The sequence below is a fragment of the Aulonocara stuartgranti genome (genome assembly GCF_965226115.1).
Source record: "Aulonocara stuartgranti genome assembly, chromosome: 15".
In the NCBI taxonomy this organism is placed as follows: domain Eukaryota; kingdom Metazoa; phylum Chordata; class Actinopteri; order Cichliformes; family Cichlidae; genus Aulonocara; species Aulonocara stuartgranti.
The window spans coordinates 41,635,764-41,657,086 of NC_138951.1; the positions used below are offsets into that span (position 1 = coordinate 41,635,764).

Genomic DNA, 21,323 nt, shown 5'->3' on the forward strand with positions numbered 1-21,323 from the left:
GCCTGCAGGATGCATTTGGCATGGGACCGTGTGAGTCACAAGTCAGAGAGCTTTGCTTTTACACTTTTGTTATGTCTTCGATTTCTGGGCCCTGCACAGTGATTTTCTTTCTCTTCCAGAGTATCTCATGTGGGTAAGTTAACATTACTGTACAGAGTAATGTATGAAGTTACAAAGCATCAGCATGGTGATGGCAAAGTAATGGCAGATGGTACAGTCATGTCCTGTGTGCTGGTAGTTAAAAACTATGTGAAACACTATTTTATGTCTGTAGGGTAAATCTGCGCATCACCGTACTCTCACACCTGTTGAAGGCACCGTCAGCAGAAGGGTTGTATTGTGTATCTGCACACATGCAACACAGCTGGTGTTGATTTAATTGGTGATATCTGTCTGAGGCTACGTCCACACTAATGCGCTTTCGTTTGAAAACGCATCGTTTTCCCGTCCACACTGAGACGCCGTTTTCCCGAAGGAAAACGCAGCGTTTTGAAAACACTCTTGAAAACACATACATTTGAAGACGGAGCTGTCCCGTCGCAGTGTGGACACTCAAAGACGCAGACTTTCGAAAGCAATGACGCATTTTAGTCATGTGATGCAGTCATGTGACCAAATAAGCAAAGATAGCGGAGGGCATTAAACAGCAGCTGTTTTGTTTGACAGCCCTATTAAAGATTAACATCAGCCTGCACATGCTCCTGAGAACTTTTCTTCAAATTCTTTAATTCTCACTCGCTTTTGGACCTTTGTACTTTTGTGTTACTCGCAGCAACAACTCCGCCTCATTGTTAGTGCATTTAACAAACTCGGTGCTTTTCCTCAACATTTTGCCGCGACGTTTCAAAGAGCCGGAAAGTAAATAAGCGGCAGACAGAAATGAGGCAGGTCGAATCTTCTTGCGCAGGACTGGAACGTAAGTGTTTTCGGCCGTTTCAATGTGGACGCACAACTCGGTGAAAACGAATGAAAACGATAGTGTGGATGCGGAGCGTTTTCAGACGAAAACGCCGTTTTCAAATCTATCCGGGCTGGTGTGGACGCAGTCTGAGTTTAAGGCTTTGGTTCCAGTGCCAAGTAAGGTGTCTGTGGGACATGCTGAAAACATCAATAAATCACACCTACGACACATCTGTCTCACACACTGGTTGACCAGTTAATCAGAAACTCCAGTTAGCAGGAAACACCAGCGTCTGCTCTGGATATGGTTCACTGAAAGGTCAGTCACAGAGAAGCTGGTCAGTCATTATATTTCACTCTGTAATCGGGGATGTCAGAGTAAGAACAAGAGAACAAAGAGATGATTCTCATGCTTCCTCGGTTATTTTCCCAAATCTGCTACAATCAACTGGCGAAAACACTAAAAGTCAGCTTTGCTACGAGCTGCCAACACTTCGCCGAGTCACCAGCATACTGGAGGTCATTGCTCTAAGCAGAGATGCCACTAACTCCAGTTCTCCCAGCAAAGACACAAACAAGTTACGAAGCCGCCACAGAGACATCATCTCTCCAGCACATCCTGGTCTGCCCTGATGTCTCTTTCCATTTGGACATGGCAGAAACATATCACCTTGTTTCCATCAGTAAAAATAGTAACATCGATCAATCAGTAAAATCAAAGGTTTAATTCAACTCCTCGTTTTGGAGCAGCAACTTAAAGCTGTGGCCTCAGATTTGGGTGCTAATTCTCGTCCCCACTGTATCAAACTATATCAACTATGAACCACCCCAGTGTGACGTTAAGGTCACTGCTCACATAACCCAGAGGGAGCACATCATTCACAAGCCTGGAAATTCTGTCCATAAAAGTTAGAACTGGTGACAAAGACCAGGCCTGCGGGAGCTCAGCTCCCACTGGAAACAAGTTCATGTAACAACGGAATTTCATATTAATGGATGTATAAATTTTAACATGTGGCTGCACTCGCCAATCACTTAAGATTAATAAATATCAAACTCTCTGTATTTAGAAACTGAACCTGACTCACAGGTGGGACCTGCAGCCCTCGCTTAGACATCTGAGAGATGTCTAAGATAAGTGTCTACGGATTCCCTCAGCAAAAGAAATATCTATTTAAAAATGATTCGTTCAACATCATGTTGTCACACTGAAATGTCAGCTTTCATTTTTACAATTCTTGTCCTTCAGCCACCTGAGCAGCCCTTTGTACTGGATGTCTCTGAGCTCTTGTACTATTGCAACATGTAACAATCATCATTACAAGTAAAATAACTCACCTGGAGGATTCAACGTTGTATGTTTCTAATATGGTTCAAGCATATTGCCAAATATAGCGAATGAGGGAAACAGCATTGCAAACTTCCTCCTCCAGGATGTAGACAGAACCACACCTCTCTGAAACAGTTTCAACAGAAACTCGCATGTCACTGCAGGACCGCTGTATTTAAGTGGGTAAACTCAAGCTATTTGTATATTAATAAACTGGCAACTAAATATATTTGTGCACACACGGTCTACTGGCATGGATAGCTTGTCTGCATGATGCACCAGTACACATGCTCTACTGCAAAGATTGTCATTGTGTTGATTTTTGCTTTGTGTTTCCTTTCGTTACTTTTCCCGTTGTATGTTCTACAATAAAAAAACAAAACCAAAAGATAAAGCAACACAACACTGTGGCGCTTGTAGCCCATGAGAGCCATAGCAGCAAGACTGGGACAAATAGTTCTTATAGAAATGACAGTTAAATCAATCAATCAGCTGCACAGCATTCAGCGCAGCTAAAACAATGGGCTGCAGCTGAAACAGGGTTAATGTCTTTGCTTAACAAGCAGGCAGGAAACAGTGGGGTCCTCGGCCGCATCAAACAGGAAGCTACAGTGATATATGATGTAATGCCAGTAGAATTAACCTACATTATGACAGTACTTGAGATAGACTGATTTATCCAGGCCAGCCTGTGCAATTATAAGTAATTCTCTCCACAGGTGAACCTGCTATTTTAGAGTCTTCCACGAAACACAGTAGCTTGTTTGTTACTGCGTTTCTTGTGGCGTCCACGGATTCCACAAGACTACAGAAATGCATTCATGACAAGTACAGCACAACTCCATTTTTCCACCTTCACCGCACATCAACATCAAACGTGAGCTCCAATAGAGCAGCGAGCTCATGCAACCACCGTATGCCCCAGCACACATTAAAATCAGACTGGGAGAGAGAGGAGTGGTCACAGTGTAGCTTCCTTTGAATTTCCTCATTTCTTGAATGATAAAGCGAAACATGAATCCCCATCAGCATCTCTATCCATGCAGATGCACACGGTACTCTGTCAAAACTGCTCGACAGCTGAAAACTTTCTCTTTTGGAGGAAAAGAAACCTCACAAAGCTCTGATTGTTTCCATCAGTTTGACTGAAAAACCCTCTTCCACTGTTTACTGTAAAAGTTGAACAATTACAGAAAGTCTCACAGAAACAATTCAGAGAAAGTTTGGAGACAATTTCAAACATCTTTGACGCATCATTAAGTGTGCTGTGACAGGAAGGCAGGGAGGAGGCTAAGTGCTGGATTTCTAGTGTTTCTGGAGCAGCATTACTACTGTCTGCCAATAGCACTGTAGAGACAGTTGCAACACTTTCATGTGCACTCAGCCGTCTCACAAATCACAACACACCCATTCTGCAGCAACTCACACCTCAGCTTACCAATCACACTGAGACCTCTTAAGCTCTAGTGTATCTGATTTGTTTACTTTTCAATATTTAAGCATATCTGTGATAGAAGGTCGAAACAAGAAACTTTTTTATTCAAAATCAAATATCAATTATATCACCAATGACATATCTGGAAGCCCCACTGTGCACCTCACAGCTCCTGTTTTACTCTTTTGTGGGGTTTCCACAGCCCCCCTATGCCTGTGTAGATCTTCTTGAGCAGCAGTTTTGTTGTGATGAATGGTGACATGTCCAGGATATAGCCTGTCTCCTGCTCAAAGTCAAATAGGACTGGCCTCAGCTGCCCCACATCCCAGGATTAGATAACCATTTAAGAAAATTATGGATGTGTTGGATGGATCCATCCATTTTGTTGCTGCAAAATAATGCGATGAGTATGTGTCGATTAATGAAAGGCACACAGCCGGGTCCATGGTGACATGAAAAGCACACAGGAACTTGAAGAAGTTTTACAATAACCATCACAAGCAGGGTTTATCATCCAGAGTCTGAGTCCATTTGCATAGTTCTGAGAGTACACAGTAGGACAATGAGAGTTTCACCAATGCAAAGTGCTCATAATACACTGGGTTAGCAATAAAATGCATTTAAATGAGATCTATGACTTAAAAATAGAGTGTTTTTTAAAAATAAATTGTACTACTGAAGGATACAAAGCCCTGTTTGTATGTGTGTTTGGTCGTCTGACACCACGTATGTTTAACGAAAGAAAGAGACTTTTTGTTCATTGACGTATGAACACAGAAACATGTGTGTGGCTGAGTGATGAATTACCGAGCAGTTGACAGAAGTATACTAGTGTCCGTACAAGCTCCATTTCAGCTTAAGATAGAAAGAAGACGAAACAAGAAAAACAGATCTCAAGAAAAGAGCCAATGAAAAATGTCAGATTTAAAGAGTTTGCACTCTGTGTTTGCTGTCGACTGTCTGTGAAGAGACTGCATTTCCTATCCAGCAGAGCCGCCTAAAAGTCTTTACATTATTTATGTGCAGCCTTCTACAATTTAGAATAGCTCATAGCTGAGAAAAACTCTCAGAAATTTGAAACTTTATTCTTGAAAATGATACAGTGACAACAAATCAGAAAAACATAACCTCTCAGGAATCCAGCTTCTCGAAGATTAGAAGAGAACTTTGTAGTGCCTCCTCATGCAGCAGCTGTCAACATAAGCACAGGTGAGTCTTCATGCCAGTGTCCAAAAAATGACTGAGCTAACAAGCTTTCCATGCAAGGAACACTAGCGTGTTGCTATTTTTTGACTGACATAACACTCTGCACACCCTGACCACTTGATTTCATTTATTACTACATGTCTCATTTTGACAGTTATGCTTCATATGATTTCATTAAGGTTTCTCGTTTTTTCCCGTTTAAAATAATCTATTAATCTGGTTATTTTGTGCAACAGAAAAATACGTGTGCTTGCATCTGAGGTTGTGCTCACACTCATAACCTAAAGAGAATTCTCTGCTTAATCTGGAGCATTGCTAAGCTGTTCTGGGTCACTCACACTACCCTCTCTAAAGCCACAACACTCCTCTCCGGTCCTCGTCAGTGACCAGTAGTTGCAAACCAGCTTGTAAATGCAGGGAACTCTTCATCAGGGCAGAGCCTGATTTTTCTCTCATGGCCGGGAGTAACCGCCAAAAACAAAAAAAGACAAAAGACAGCAAATATGGGACTTGGATTAATCATGTGGGCACAAACATCACTCCAGATGAATTATTATGTTCTTCTGAATCTGTTTGCTAACAAGTGCAGGATAGTACAGCTTGTTGTAACTCAGGTAAGGGAATTCGAAAGAAATTCATCTTTATGCTGATGACAGCGTCTGGATATGTTGCTCTGCAGAGTTTCTCACTTGTCTGTTTTCTTTTGCCTCACACATGTAGCTAAGGTAAGTCTGTTTAATACCAATAGCAGGGCCTCGGGGGGTTAAAGAAAACATCTGATTTATAAAGCAACACAAAAACAAGCTAAGACATCCCAAAGAATTCAGTGCGATTGTATAACAGCAGAGAGATGATTCACTGTTGTTGAGTGATGCTAAATTCTAGATGACCATTAGCAGAAATATTTGTTTTACAGGGAGTGCCTGGAGGGCTGCATTACTTTCATATTTCTAATTCATTGTGAGCACTGCAGCAGCGCTGAGGTAGGCTATGGTACCAGGCAGACCTTCTGCACACAGCTGGGCTGAATGCGTTTCCCCAAATCTGACCGATAACAACACCGGGGTCAGAAAAAAAGCTGAACCAAAGGATTGCAGATACAGAGCCGAGAGATATGGATTTCATGGAAAAGCAAGAAATATAAAGCACAAAAGGTCAAAAATAAGGGCTATGATGAGGAAGAACCTTTCTGATTGAACCAGGATGGGTAAGGTGTGATTGTTTTTCTTTGCACACGTTAAAACAGAAACACTGGAGCCTTAAATAAAGGTAGCAATGCTGAAGTTAATGTAATGCACTGTGTGGGGTGCCTAGATGATGCAGGTGAGAATAATTAGTCCCACTCAAATCTAGCTAGGCAACAGTGCCTGATGATTATTAATGGGTACATGTGGTTATGTACTTGTGTTTTAGAAGGAACAAAGCGAAATGACACAAATGGACTTTAAAGATGCTCGCCATCTATCTTGGCACCTTCACTATGGAACAGCACGCTCAGTTAAATGGCTTAAATTTAATTTGAAAGCCTGTTTTTTAACCTGGTTGATGTTGAAGATATTTTGTTGAGGCATACTCAGCAGATCCTGTGTTTACTTTTTCATTAAATGTAAAATTTAATGCATCCTTTATAATTAACATGTGGGTCAGCACTGCAGAGGTCTTCGTCCAGTGAGGGGTGGGAAGCCCGTCAGTCACTATCTCTGGTTCTCTTACAAGGTCACTTTCCTCTTCAGCTAGTGTGCAGGTCTTTGTCTTACTGTGTAAAAAGCTCTGAGATGATGGTTCATAAATAAAAGAGTTATTGACATGTTTTGACTCCCCGAGAGCCATTGGATCGCTTTCCTTCAGCAACAACAACAGCAAGTCTTGCTATGGTGCTGGTTGAGGAATTAACTGCATTTTTGCCCCGGACTACTTATACGTACCTTTTGGCGGTTTGTATAACAGATTATGCAGATAGTAGTGTACTAGTGTAACACAATGTCTGGCTTCACTGTGGAGATGGTGCATACTGGATACACTATTGGTAGCCATTCAGTAAAAAGGACTGGATGTTACAGTCCCTGATAATGCATTGCTTTAAATGGAGAAATGTTGAGGGATGGCTGTTACGAGGAAAGGCAGCCCAGACACTTTACCAGTTTGGGACACATCGTCAGTAGTGGACCTGTGTCGGGTGTTTCAGCCATTATCACTAGACACCCTCATCCAAGGAGGCCCTGCCAGGGTTGATCAGGGCCTGGAGTGTGTCCTTTCCCCAGATTTTCTCTTTTCCACACTCTCCCAATTCATCCAGCGACCCTGTTTGGCCAGCGCCACGGCTCTGGCATGTCTGGCTGTTTCCTCCTGTCGTCGCACCTCCTCCACCACCATTTTTCAACGTTCAGTTACAGATGCCTGTTGCCACTGATGTTACTGCGCCAAGACCAAATCCTCCTCTTCCCTGTTGGACGTGACCCACCACACCACAATGCCGAAGAGCAGATTTCGCCTGTAGCACAAATGTGGCTGTGGTCCACTTCCTCCTTTGGGTAATAACCCAAACTGGAAGCACCAGAGCTTCAGTTTTCCTGGGAGTGCAGTGTTGTTAATCCGCTTGAGGTCATCAGCCAAGTTCTGCCTTAGTTGTTCTAGTTGCCATGTATCATGGAGGTCTGCATTATACCACCGTCCCAGGCTCTTTATGGGCTTCTGTAATACTGTTGGAATTGGTTCTCCACTGATATAGAATTGCTCGGCTGTCAGCTTTCCTTTTACGATGGAGATGTTGCAAGATTTACTTGGCTTAAACTCCATCCTTGCCCATTGTTTTCCAGGAGCTTCTGTAGGAATCGCCTAGTACATGGTTTTGTTGTTGTAATGATGGTCATGTCGTCCATGTAGGCCCTAATGGGAGGAAGACGAAGGCCACTCTTGAGTCACCTCCCACTACCCACCAGGATGCCCTCAGGACCAACTCCATTGCCATGATAAATGCCAGAGCAGAAATCTCCAATTTCCAGGTGCTCCCAGGCTGTGGCGGTATTCTCAGCTGTCACACAAAACTGTAAATCCTGAAAGTACGTCTTGACCAGTCCTGTGATGTGGTTTGGTACGCTGAAATAGTTGAAGGCCATCCACAACATCTCGTGCGGAACTGACCCAAAGGTGTTGGCAAGGTGTAAAAAAACCACCCTTTGTTCTTTCTTGGCAGTTTGAATCTGGTGCCAGATGATGCTGGCATGCTCCAGACATCCCGAGAAGCTCCGCATGCCGGCCTTCTGCACGATGTGTCAATACAGGGTGGGCCATTTATATGGATACACCGTAATAACATGGGAATGGTTGGTGATATTCAAGTCCTGTTTGTGGCACATTAGTATATGTGAGGGGGCAAACTCCTCAAGATGGGTGGTGACCATGGTGACCGTTTAGAAGTCGGCCATCTTGGATACAACTTTTGTTTTTTCAATAGGAAGAGGGCCATGTGACACATCAAACTTATTGGTAATGTCACAAGAAAAACAATGGTGTGCTTGGTTTCAACGTAACTTTATTCTTTCATGAGTTATTTACAAGTTTCTCTTTGTTCACAGCCATCGACATGTCGAAGAGGTTAACACGTGAGGATCGAAATTGTGTTGATATCTGGTGAACGCAGTAACTGGGTCATTGCAGCAGATTTCAATGCAACCTGCCGAGTCAAACCACCGGTTATAACTCGGCAGGTGTTGAGCAGTCGAAGACAGTTTCACGACTGTGCTGGTCAGCCAGGTAAGGTCACGTTCATGACTGCAGAGCATGTGTGAACACACCTTAACTCACTGGACTCTTGAATGTTTTTGGTTTCTACTTATCAGCGTCCTGAGCATCACACTGTACACATTTATTGAAAATGTTGATTGGATTGGATCAAGCTGTCACTCAGTGTGTTGACAGTCCAGTTAATTTAACAGAGCGCCATCACTCAAAGCTGCTACGACTCCCACATTTACATAAAACCAGGTTATTTCTTCATTGATTATGTTTACTTGTAAAGGCGTCACGTAGGACAGCTCATAACAGTAACCCATTTAAAATATGCGAGGTTCCTTAAACAACACGTGAACCTTTAACACAACTTTGACTCTCTTACAAAACTTGAAGTTTTAAAGTTATATTGGTGAGTGATCAAATCCTTTGTTTCCACTGCATAAAGCACGTGTTGCTTGGACACCACAAAAACACAAAACACATGACTTACAACCACGTTTGATAACCTGTTTCGCTTGTTATGAACTAATGACATGAGCGCTGATATGAACAGCACATATGGGAGTTATGGAAATATGATTAATTTTGCTCAGGTGTATTGGATTTTTTGAAGCAACCCCAGTGGATCCACAGACCACACTGAGACCAGCACTCCTGGTGAGATCTGACAGAGAAGGTCACGACTTGCTGTACAGGAATGAGGGTGCTCCTCAATCACAATGTGAGCCAGTGGTTTACTGGCAGCCTCATATTCCCCAGACAGGCAGCCACATACAGGGCCATGTATCCCCTTCATCAGGAAGAGAGGAGTGGCATCTATCACCATCAGGCCTGTCAGGGGGAGAGCAGCAGGGTGGCACAGAGTCAGCCTGCCACAGCTATAGGGACCAGTAACCACACACGATCACACTACATCCCGTCATGTTCTTAAAGTGGCCGTATGGCATTCTAGACATGAGTGCACAACATCATATGTTCATTCATAATTAGAAAAAAGGGAAAATTAAACAGCTCAGCTGTATTAAATCTATTGCAGCTCTATGAAATGGGTTTTTAAGGTTTTTGATATATTTGTAATAGTAAGTCTTAGCTCCAGGAGCTCAGCTTTCAGAAGCCCACAGTGAAAATATGAAAATAAGTTTGCTGCTTAGAGTTCACATCTGCCGAACCCATCGAAGAGGACGGCTGTGTGACAAAAGGAAGAGAGACTGCAACCAGATTTTCTCATGTTTGTAGGCTGCTATAGGTAGCATTTAAAGAAAATATAAGAAGAATGTACATTAATAATTTTGATCAATAGGTGGATCCTAACATATAAAAAGCTAGCAAAAAACTTTCATTATTGTTTGCAAGTAACAACAAGAACAATGGAAATAACTGAGCTCTGCACTGACAGCAGGATAGACCTGACAATGTAGAAAAGTATGCTGGAAGGCATGATAGCAGGGCCCACTACCTGCAACCTTCTAACCTCAAAGGGAATCTAATCCAATTTTAATGCACTTCTAATACTTTCACCAGCAGAGCCAACAGAAGCAGGATTCCTTAAAGGCTTACTTTGTGATAAAGAAACAATCCCCTTTCTCCAGGAGAGCTGGAAGTGTCACACAACCAGATGGAGAAAAAACAACAAAAAAGACAAACTCGTTCATTTTATTCATGTGGGGAAGTGAAAATGTCAAGAAAATATCAAGCAAAAATAAATGTGCTGATTAGAAATCTTTCATGGCTTCTCCTGTGAAGAACAAAAGCAAGAGATTTTAGGAAAGCTCTCGAAAAAGCCTCAAGCTTCAATACTTGATTAGACGTTGATATAAAAACCATAATGTCACAAATAGAAAGGCGGTGAGCAGTGAATTGTTTGGGCTCAAAGTTTCCTGTCTGTGGTTTGGATGAAGGTGAATTCAAAATGAAGTTTGAAGTAACTTAATAAAGAGAAACCAAATAAAAGTTCAGGGGCAGTCTAGACTTCCTAAATCTCTTTAGGACCCCTCCTGCCACTGGCCGGGCAGACAAAGTCAAATTAAGACAAAAAGTCTTTAAATGAACTTTACGACTGAGTTTTTGATCTGGGGAGGGGGCAACAGCAGTACTATCACTAATCATAGGTTGGCTGTATTAATGTCAACTAAATCAAGTTACAACATTTTATTAATCAGCCTTGAAGAATACCCCCCCCCCCCTTTCACTCATCTAACTCTGTATTACAGGGGCACCACATCTGGCTTATTGTCACAGTCTGGCGAGGGCAGACTGTATGAATTGAAAAAGGACCCAAAATGCAGACTCCAAGGAACAGGGAACAAAACTTGAATGTTAACAAAAAGCGAGCCGTTTAATATGGCTGGTAAAAAAAGGTACAAACAAAGGGCAAGGCAAACTGAAGCAAAATTAACACAAACCTAAACTGGGAAATCTAAACAATAAGAAAAACCTAGACAAGAAACTTGGAAGCATGGCATAGGAAACATGGCGTGGACAACAGACGACCTGACAATCACACACTGAAAACAGAGGACTTAAATACACAGGAGGTGATTAGGGGAAGTGGCAACACCTGGGGAAACAGCTGGCACACATGAACATAATGACGTCACAGTGGGAGAGTAAAACTGAACACGATGAACACAGAAACGCCAGACCTCTTCACAATAAAACAGGAAACAGAGTGAGATATAGACATGACAACCTGAACTTGACAACATAAGCCACAGACATGAAATACATGAAAAGCAGGGGAGACTTAACATGGTGGAAGCACGAGGGGGAAATAATAACTAGAAACACTTAAGCATGATAACAAATGAACTTAGGAACCTGAAGGGCTTACATAAACTAAAACATCAAAAATGAACTAAAACTCAAAACACTGGGTCATAAGACCCAGGATCGTGACACTTATGGCCCAAGTTCTCACTTCAGCTGGGGACATTCCTAGAACACCTTCATTAGGGCATCCATCAGCCACCGCAAATAGCATTTCCCCCCCAATGTGGAAGAGCAGGAGATCTGATCTTAGCCTTCAGAGGAAGCTCAATTCCATGAGACAGAAAGAGTAGTGCTGGTACAATCACTGGTACAGTCACCCACAATAAGTCTGACTTATTTCTAGCAAGTGGACCAAGCTCTGTCTGTGGTTGTACAGGACTTACCAAAATAAACTGTATCATTAGGTCCAGTAGCCCATACTCCCAAACCACCGCGCACACGGCCCCACTGATTAAATCCATGAGGGATTTAATCACATGTGGTCTCCACGTACATTTCTGCAAACTGGCTGTGAAAACTTATATACTCACATATATACTCACAGGTGACATTGAGAAGGTAAAAAGCTAGTTCAGTGTTTTATAGCCTGTAAGAAAAGCACATTGTTCATCCTGAGCGACTGATGGGCAGAATCTCCTTTCCAGGAAGCAAATTTAAAATTCACAAATGCAACAAATGAAATGGTCTTAACACAACAAAAATAATAATACTTTAGTTTCCAGCTGCCCTTCTCTCTAGGACTGCACACGTTCAGATGGACAAGAATAGACTAATTGACCCATTCAGAAAGATCTGAATGTGCCGTGGTAATGAAACACCACGACAGATCAGAATTACTGCTTCTCCGTTCATTATGTCGTCCTGTCATGTCCCTTTGAACACAAGCACCAGCTAATACGATCTAATCCTGCAGTAAATCCCACCTGCGTGAAGATTAGAGTTTTCACTTTTCAGTGAAGCTCCTACAGCATGGCATGTACTCCTGTTCATAGCAGTAAGTAAAGTTGTTTTGCTTGGTCACAGAACCACCGGAGGTCTTTGGCACAAAGTCTTTTCTTAGTTTATTTAAGAGAAGATCGTGATTAAAGTTCTGAAATGTGGATTTGTCACATTTCCAGTTTCATTTTGCTCCTTCATCCTGCAGTGTGTAAGGGAACAAAGTACAAAAACCCTGCTTTGGTACTGACATTAGAATATAACCATCTAAATTACTGCTGCTTTGATGCTTCCATTGTATCCATCAAGTTATCATAACCGAAAGAAGAGAAGGAAAGGCCAAATCAACCACTAGAGAGAAAAAGAGAGAACAAATGGAGAGTGGCTGCTGAATGGTTTTATTGTGCACTGCTGATAAGCTCATCTCCACAGCCTATAGAAGTGTTCGGCTATTATGTTGCAGACTAAACCCCCTCACCTTAGTTTGCCATTAAAAGCTTTCCTTTACTGTCTCTGAGTCGGGCCATTCTCAGCTTCAAGTCTAAAGTCCGCGGAGGTAACAGCTGCAGTCAGTCAGGACATGCAGGTGGTAGTGTTGGCTCATCCTGAGCTTCCAACACCAGAAGTTGAAGTCACCAAATGTTAGTGTACCTTGAGTCCCTTTAACACCATTCTTATCAAGTACCCACAGTACTCATATGTAACCATCTAATCTAAAAATGAAGCCATTTACTTCAGATGAATTATGGATCAGAGACATCGAGGTGATTTTCTCTGCCCATCAGGTCACTCTGAGATTTTAAAACCTCAACCAAGTTAAAATTTTTACTCCTGCATGAATCTCAGAGTAAAAGGGTGTAAACCATGTTGTTGTTTCTTTATTTTTGTGCGTTGGTTTTGCTGCCCATCTATTTTCTACTTCTTATCTCTGATCAGAGATGCCCAGATATCTTTCCCACCTACTCTAGAAACGACAGCATCTCTCCAGCATGCCTTGGGTCTTCTGCCGGTTGGACATACCTAAAACTTCTCACCTAGAAGGCATCGGTCAGGTATCATATCAGATGCCCAAACCATCTCATCTAGCTCCTTTTGATATGCAGGAGAGGTAATTTACTCTGAGCCCCACACATATATTTCTAAGGCTAAGTCCTGACACTTTGTACCTAAAATCCCTTTTCTTTGAGTCACTACCCACAGCTTAAGGTCACTGCTGAGGGTAGAACACAGATCAACCCTTAAATCGAGGGTTTCACCTTCACACTAACACAGACCTGAAAGCCGTTTGTCAATCTCCTGGTCCAGTTTCACTCGTTAACAACACTCTACGGCTTGAACTTTTCTACTTTGGGCAACGACTAATCCAAAGAACCAAAGCCTTAGATTTAGAAGTAACAATTTCCATAGCGCAAGCTGGAGGTCACCACAAAGCCAGGTTTGTTTTTTATTTTGCAGCTTACATTGTACGCTCCTGTTTTGTTGTTATTTTCTACAAGCTGTATAAAAAGCTATATAGATAATGTATGAAGTAATCCAGGCTGATAGATGGTTAAATAATATTACACAGAAGTAACATATGTGGTGTGTTAGCATAATAAATGTCTGTCTCGGTGCAGCTGTGTGAGGCTTGTCCAGCTGTGGGCTGTCTACAGATCACAGTTACTTTGTTTGTTTTTGTTGTGAGTTTCTAAGTGATGGACATAGCAACTATAGAAACGTACATATAGTATTGCTACTTGAACCTCGTGAATTCACCTGTGTTATCCTCATGTGCATCAACCATTTCATTTCACATCTAACCGAGTTGGAGTTACTTACATGCAACCTCGCTTGGAGAAATGCTGCACAGCCATTGTGGTGTATTTATTCACATAAGACGTACGCGTTGACGTAAGCCTACCGTTAAAACCCAACCTACAGTATCAGCTCTCATCCCTCTCCCCAGCGAGCAGTCCCACCGTGCTCCACTACAGACACTGATTAGTCCACCTCATCCCTCTGGAGACTGTGAGATCCTATACAGGCTATTTGTCGACAGGGTTATTCACTTACTGATGGCCCAGACAGCTGGCAGGAAGAAAGACTGTCTGTCAGCTGGCAGCCGCAGCACACAGATGAGAAGCAACCTTCAGAGAGCTTGGAGACATTAATGCAGTGAGATGAAACGCTGCACTCATCAGTTACCAATCACTTCAATCTTCTCATTAATCTACACGTCTCATCCCAACATCCTAATCAATTATAGTGACAAACAGTCACCTCTACTCACTGATGTGTTTTTGCTGTAATTATACAACATGATCAAAACAGATTAAACATGCAGTATAGTTTTGTAAATACTAATCGCCAAGTATTTTATCTATTTTGAAAATAACTAATGAAACTGAAGTTTCTGCACAAAACCCCCACAGCCTATATGATGATATTTCTTCCTTATTGCCATGAAAGTTTGGATGTCGTGGAGTGCAGCTACACAAAAATTAATTAAGAAGAAGATTTATGGAGCTCTGAAACTCAAGAATACTCAATGAAATCTGCACCCTTGATTCACACATAGGAAGCAATTTCCCTCGAGCAGAATATAATGCAAAATAAAATTCTGAAAAACAAGGCAGTTGGAGTGAAGGAGACAAATTACCACGTTTTAGCAACTGACCGTATTTAACTGACCGTATATAACTGACTGGGCATCACTTAGTGCATTTTGAAGCCTCAAATTTTGTGTTTTGGCCACTGATTTTTTTTCTATTTAGCAAAGACTCATCATGTTTGAATAAGAAGGGTGAATTTCTACGTTACTGGTTATTTGGTTAGCAAGCTGCAACCATAAACTGCACAGGTACAATGCACAGCATGCACTCTTGCCAACTAGTGCTGAAATCACACTAGAATTTACTTCCTAAAAACTGGGGCGCAGAATTCTTCTCCCCACAGCAGGATATAACAGTTTGTCTGTCAGCAGGGTCCAAAGTTCAATGTCCAAATTCTGTGTGATGATTGAAACCAATAACGGCTTTAGCTGATTTAATTTTGGTGGAAACTGGGTCAAAGTCAGCGTCACATTAAATGTGAAAAGCTGTAAGACCTTTATATTACCCATAATGTTTTATGAATTGTCTTCAAATTCCACGATATAGTAGCCCCTCGGGGACACGAGCAGCTACGTTGGCTAAGCATTTGACCTTGGCCTTCATTATCAGCACCCGAGATCAATCAAAATCAAGAAAACGTATATTATAATATATCATATGAAAGGGCATGGAGAGAGATGTGCAGCACACTTTATTTTCTCAATACAACATCACAATGATGCCATAAAAATTCAAAATCATGCACTACAATAATATATGTTTAAATCTCAAGTTCTACAGCCAAAGATTTCAGACAATTTTGCTTCCGTCATTGGGGTAAACATAACATAACATAACATACCTTTTTAGTCTGTAGTGCTTCAAGGTCAGAGGTGAAATCAGCGCGTTCTTATAAAAGCAGGCTGACGTCAGCATGTTGGAATAAAACCTCATAAAACATCAACGTTTTAATATAGGCCTTGTCCTTCAGGGGATTTGCACTCTGTGAGTGCTCTTGTTTTTCAGATCATATCATTTAAAATGTCATAAAAAGCAACAACACTGCAAACATAGTAAAGAAGTCAAGTTTATTTGCTCATATTAGCTGAGCCTCCCAGGCAAGAACAGGCTCTGGCTGCCGTGTGGCAGCACATCTGTAGTTCATGTTCCTAACTTTACTCTCTTTGGATTTTGCTAAGAATGAAAGTAAACTAACAAAAATTCACTGTACAGGTTTTATGAAGGGAGAAATCAGTCATAGGGGCTAAAAGCATGTTTTGTACAAGCCTGCAGTGACATTTAATTCTGCTAAAAATTTGGACATTTTAACATGCAAGTATTTGGTGAACGTCTTTGGGGATTGATTCAATGTTGAAGCGTCAAGTATCCATCAATGTCACAGCAATTTTTGCAGATAGAGAGATCTATCTATGGATATATAACAATAGCTTCTCTTTGTGCTTGTTCATGTTTGCTTTGTGATCATAGCTCATGTGTATTCTGATTAGAATAGGGATTTGTGTTGCTCTGCATGTTTGTAACATATAGGTTTATATGGTTGATGGTAATTATGAGACAATGTGTTTAAGGGTTATTTTGTGGAGAAATGTGAAAGCATGAAGGCGATGGTGGTAACTGTCAAAGCAGAGCCAATAATAACCCAATGAGAATCGATAAGGAATCAAATTGATAAGTGATATCAATAATGGGATAAGAATTGCTAAATTCTTTTTCATTTCCATCCCGAGGGACAGGAAGTGACATCCTTTATATCCATAAATCTCTTTTTTTCCTAAAAAATGATCCTGCTGGTATGAGATGGTCACCAACAAATTGTAAGAACACGTCATTCTAAAAAGATTGTGGAAGAACAAACAGTACAACATCAGTCAGTTTCCTGTGTTTCTTGAAGATGGAAAGAGATGGCTTGGGTGAATAATTTATGTCCATCTAAAAGCCATCTCTCAGCCAATTACTGCCAGAGCAGCCTATTTTCCTCAAGGGCCAGCGTGCTGTGGACCCTAAATCTCTACAGTCCTTAGCAAAACCATTGTAACACTTTGACGACACACGGAAACAGAGGTGAGCTATAGGCAGCGAGGCCTGTGATCCCATTTTAAACATGTTAATGACAATTTGAAAGTGTCTGGTTTATCATGTGCCATCACTTGGACTGTGGTTTTTCTGACATTAAACAAACCGTTTGTGCCGCACTATAAAGTGAAGACGTAGCACTGTCTTCGCTTACCCACAACGGGCTATTTGTCTCATTTCCACCTCCATATTTTCATTTGTGGACTCAACTAGTACCTTTGCATGATTAACAGCCTAATTTATAACAGCTGAAGCTAAAAGCTGCCTAATTATCTCCTGCAACTGAGTTCACATGTAAAGGAAAATTAATGACATTTAAAAGGTAAATGCACCGTAATGCCAAGCTAGCAAAGCACAGTGACACAATTAGAGCATCAAGTTCAAAAAGCAATCAAAGAAAATAGTCTAATTCAGATTGCAGGGCTAAGAAGGAATTTATAACTCTAATGTGCATCCATCCTGAAAGTGATTTGGCCGTCGAGCGCTGTTTTGTAGTTAAGAGTTGGCCACTAGCAAATATTCAGAACTCTCACTGACCAAATGAAGCTCTGATGTATTTAACCCTTTCACTCACATTGGCAGTCACTTAGTTAAAATTTTAATTAGGACTACCCAAATCTACCAAAATCCGAATTGAATTCAAATTAATTTTATTTGTTTAGCTTCAAATCACAACAACAGTCGCCTCAAGGCGCTTTATTTGTAAGGTAGACCCTGCAGCGGGGTAGGACTAACGTTCCCTACCCCTGCCCTACAGTAAATCCCAACAATCATATGACTCCCTATGAGCCAGTGCTTTGGCGACAGTGGGAAGGAAAAACGGCCTTTTAACAGGAAGTAACCTCCAGCAGGACCAGGCACAGGGAGGGGCGGGGCCAACTGTCGCAACCAGTTGGGCTGAGAGAAGGAAGACAGGATAAAGACATGCTGTGGAAGAGAGACAGAGATTAATAACAAGTGTGATTCAGTGGAGAGAGGTCTGTTAATACATAGTGAGAAGAAGAAACACCCACTGCATCATGGGAATCCCCGGCAGCCTACGTCTATTGCAGCATAACTAAGGGAGGATTCAGGGTCACCTGGTCCAGCCCTAACTATATGCTTTAGCAAAAAGGAAAGTTTGAAGCCTAATCTTGAAAGTAGAGATAGTGTCTGTCTCCTGAATCCAAACTGGAAGCTGGTTCCACAGAAGAGGGGCCTGAAAACTGAAGGCTCTGCCTCCCATTCTACTTTTAAATACTCTAGGAACAACAAGGAAGTTTGCAGTTTTGAATTCAATTCTGGATTTAACAGGGAATTTTTCCAGTAGTTATTTTGCCCTTTGTCACTTTGTGGCACTGAATATAAGTGACTTTCTGTGGGATCGGTTTGAAAGATTGCTGCTAATCATTTGCTTTGTTGATGCCCCTCAAATTCACTGACATGCTGCAGGACAGAATATTATTTAATTACAGATAATCTCTCCTTCAAGGCTGCCTTCTTGTACCCCTCTGGACTACCTTGCGGGTCCTGAATTGTCTGAGGGCACTTATAGGAAGAATAATACTGCAATACTATATAACATACTATCTACCACAGATTGCAGAGGCAGCTCCAGGAAATCATCTAAAAATAGCAGCCAGGCTAGAACAGATCCAGAATGAGCCAGCTTTGAATGAGAGATGTGCCACATGTGCTTGTGATCACAGTCTGCACGGAGAGCATCATTACCTTCTGAATGCTTGCTGTTCTGATCTGTTGGTAATCTTTAAGCTCAGCTGCTAAATTTTTATTTGTGAGCTCAGTACAGTAGCTTCCATCCTTCACAGCTCAAAATCATCCTAATTTATCTTATACTGAGTCTCGGTGGGACGCCTCACTTCTTCCTCCATCAGAAACTAGCTGTTTTAGCTCCTCCAACTTTAAGGCCAGCTATCCTTTAAAGCAACTGTCTTTTGATTGACCCTTCCCAAACAAGTGGTTTGAACACCAGGCAAATGGGAAATCTGTGCTCACAAGCAGAGCTAACTGCCTAAGAGATATAATCCTTCTATAACATCATCCAGATCCAAGAGCAGACATTAGACATTAACCAAACATAGAGGACGCCACTTTACAGAACAAACTAAGCATACTGCCATCCTGCCACCATCTGCATTATCTCCATTTCACCAACACTCAGTGCTGACAAGCTGTTGTTAAAAATGAAATGAAATAAACCGAAATGAAAGGCATTGTGTGTTCACTGTGATAGGATGGTATTACTGTTTGAAAGGCTAAAATCAAAATGTTCCACTGGTAGAAAAGCTGCTGATTACATTTTGCAGTAGGCCTTTTAATTACAGCTCCCTATTTTATGCAATTATGGACTAATTAGGAAGCAACAACACAGTATATTATTGCAAATTACAAGTCAGAGAAGACACCAGCACTCTAAGGAGAAAAGTAAACAGTTGTTTTGTTTTTTGTCACTAAATGCTATTGTTGACCTAAAACGTCTACTCTAGGCTTCGTGGCTGTAGAACATTTGACGTGTGACGCACAGCACCACCAAGGCAGGAGCTGTGCCTCCACACCATGCTCCCCCGTGCCAAAGGTCACAGACAAACTGCAGCTTTTAAGGCGACGCTTCCTGGCAGAACAGCTGCTCACGTCCGCCTCCATAAACACTGTTAAATATGAATGCTGACGAGCCAGCGCGTCCCCAGGCTGCGTGGCTGCTTCCACTCCCGGTGGCCAAACGGTGTGGGCCGACAGAGACCTGTGCAGTGAAGAGTAGCTGGGTGTGATTCAGGACAGTAATGTTTCCCCCTCATTCCTGTTTACCTGAACATGATTTTGGTCCATGCACGCCAAATAAACAAACATTTTTAACACCTTCTTATAAAAAAAAATCACTCGGTTTGTTTAGGATTAAAAACAAAATACATAATTTGAGTAAAAATGTAAGTGTTGCCACTTCTTTCAAAGTTCAAAGCATATGTGAAACACATTCGTTTCTAAGTTGTGTTTAATGTAACAAAAAAGCATCAAGGAGTGAAAAAAACAACAAGCTATGTTTTTATGAAATTATGCCTCTGCATGTTGATCATCCAACCAGAGCTCGTGCACTCCAAAGCTGAGACTGACTCCTCGTTCACGTAATCATTAACAAAACTTGTTAATCTCCCTCAATGTCAGCTTAACCAAACTAGAACTAGCCTTTGATATTTTGAAGCACAAAAGAGAGCTTGTACTGTATGTCCTTCAGCCACTGCCTGCCCTGTTTTGTGAAAGACAAGTTGAACTTTGACTACCGATGCCTGTGGGCACAAGCTTTGAATTGCACAATTAAAACAGACAAAATAACACTGAATAACTTGGAAAACTGACCCCAGATAATTAACTCAAAATAGCTTTTTGAACCCTACTTGGTAAACAAAAAGCTACTCATGTTGAACTATTATTAAGTACAAAGTAAATTGCAGCATAAACACTAAAACGTAAGCGCCTGAAATTGCACTTACTCACGTGCCTAATTCAGTCTCAAAGGGCTAGTTCATTTGAATGTTTCATAAATAAAAAAATTAATTCAGTCTCATCCATTTTTAGAACACTGTGACATCCACATCCAGGTCAAATTCAATACCTGCCGGCACAAAAATTTGCCTGTGCCCAGCAGCATCAGTGAGTCACCCATCATTCCTCTCTGCATCAGCCATCAGCACACTCATGGATCTGTAGGCAGACGGCTGATGACAAATATCCCCCTTCGTGTATAAATGATGACATATATTCAAAGAATCGCAGCCATCCCCTGTTCTCCACTTTATTGTCCCGTTCAGCCCGGCTTAGTGAAATGAAGGAAAAGGGTGGTTGTCTTAGGCCATAACTCCTATCATAACAGCCAGTCAGGTGAGCTGCCGGCTGCATTCAGCAGGCGTGTGCAGACTCATCCTTTTGCTACTGACTTCACACAGACGCGGTTGTGAATGTTTTCAGTGGCTGCTGGAGGCCTACAGGCTGCACTGTGATAACTCCACTGACTGCTTCAACGATGTGACAGCAGAGGAGGCTGTAAAAACAGTCGCATTCATCATTCATTGCTATTGGAGCTTGGTCACACCAGCATTTACAGAAGCACAATTTTCAACCCCCCTGCCAGACGAGACTGTGATACTGGGTGATTCAGTGAAAGTATTTTTGCACGGCAACTACAGTAAGTTTGAAGATGGTGGAAAAACAGCTGTTTTAACAAGCGAACTACATAAACAGGGTTAAGGCTGGGAAAATTAAACCTAATACAATTACACCTCAATGAGATCAATGATATGACCTCCACATCTAAAATGTAAGCAGCAGCCAGCAGTTTATGGTGCATCATAAAGACTGG

The 21,323-nt window shown here is 41.7% G+C and overlaps 1 protein-coding gene across 8 annotated transcripts in view; it reads right to left on the bottom strand.

Moving 5' to 3' along the window:
- The window catches only part of ptprfa (protein tyrosine phosphatase receptor type Fa), a 397,951-nt gene that overhangs the window by 293,177 nt on the left and 83,451 nt on the right, over window positions 1–21,323 (bottom strand). The window lies entirely within an intron of this gene.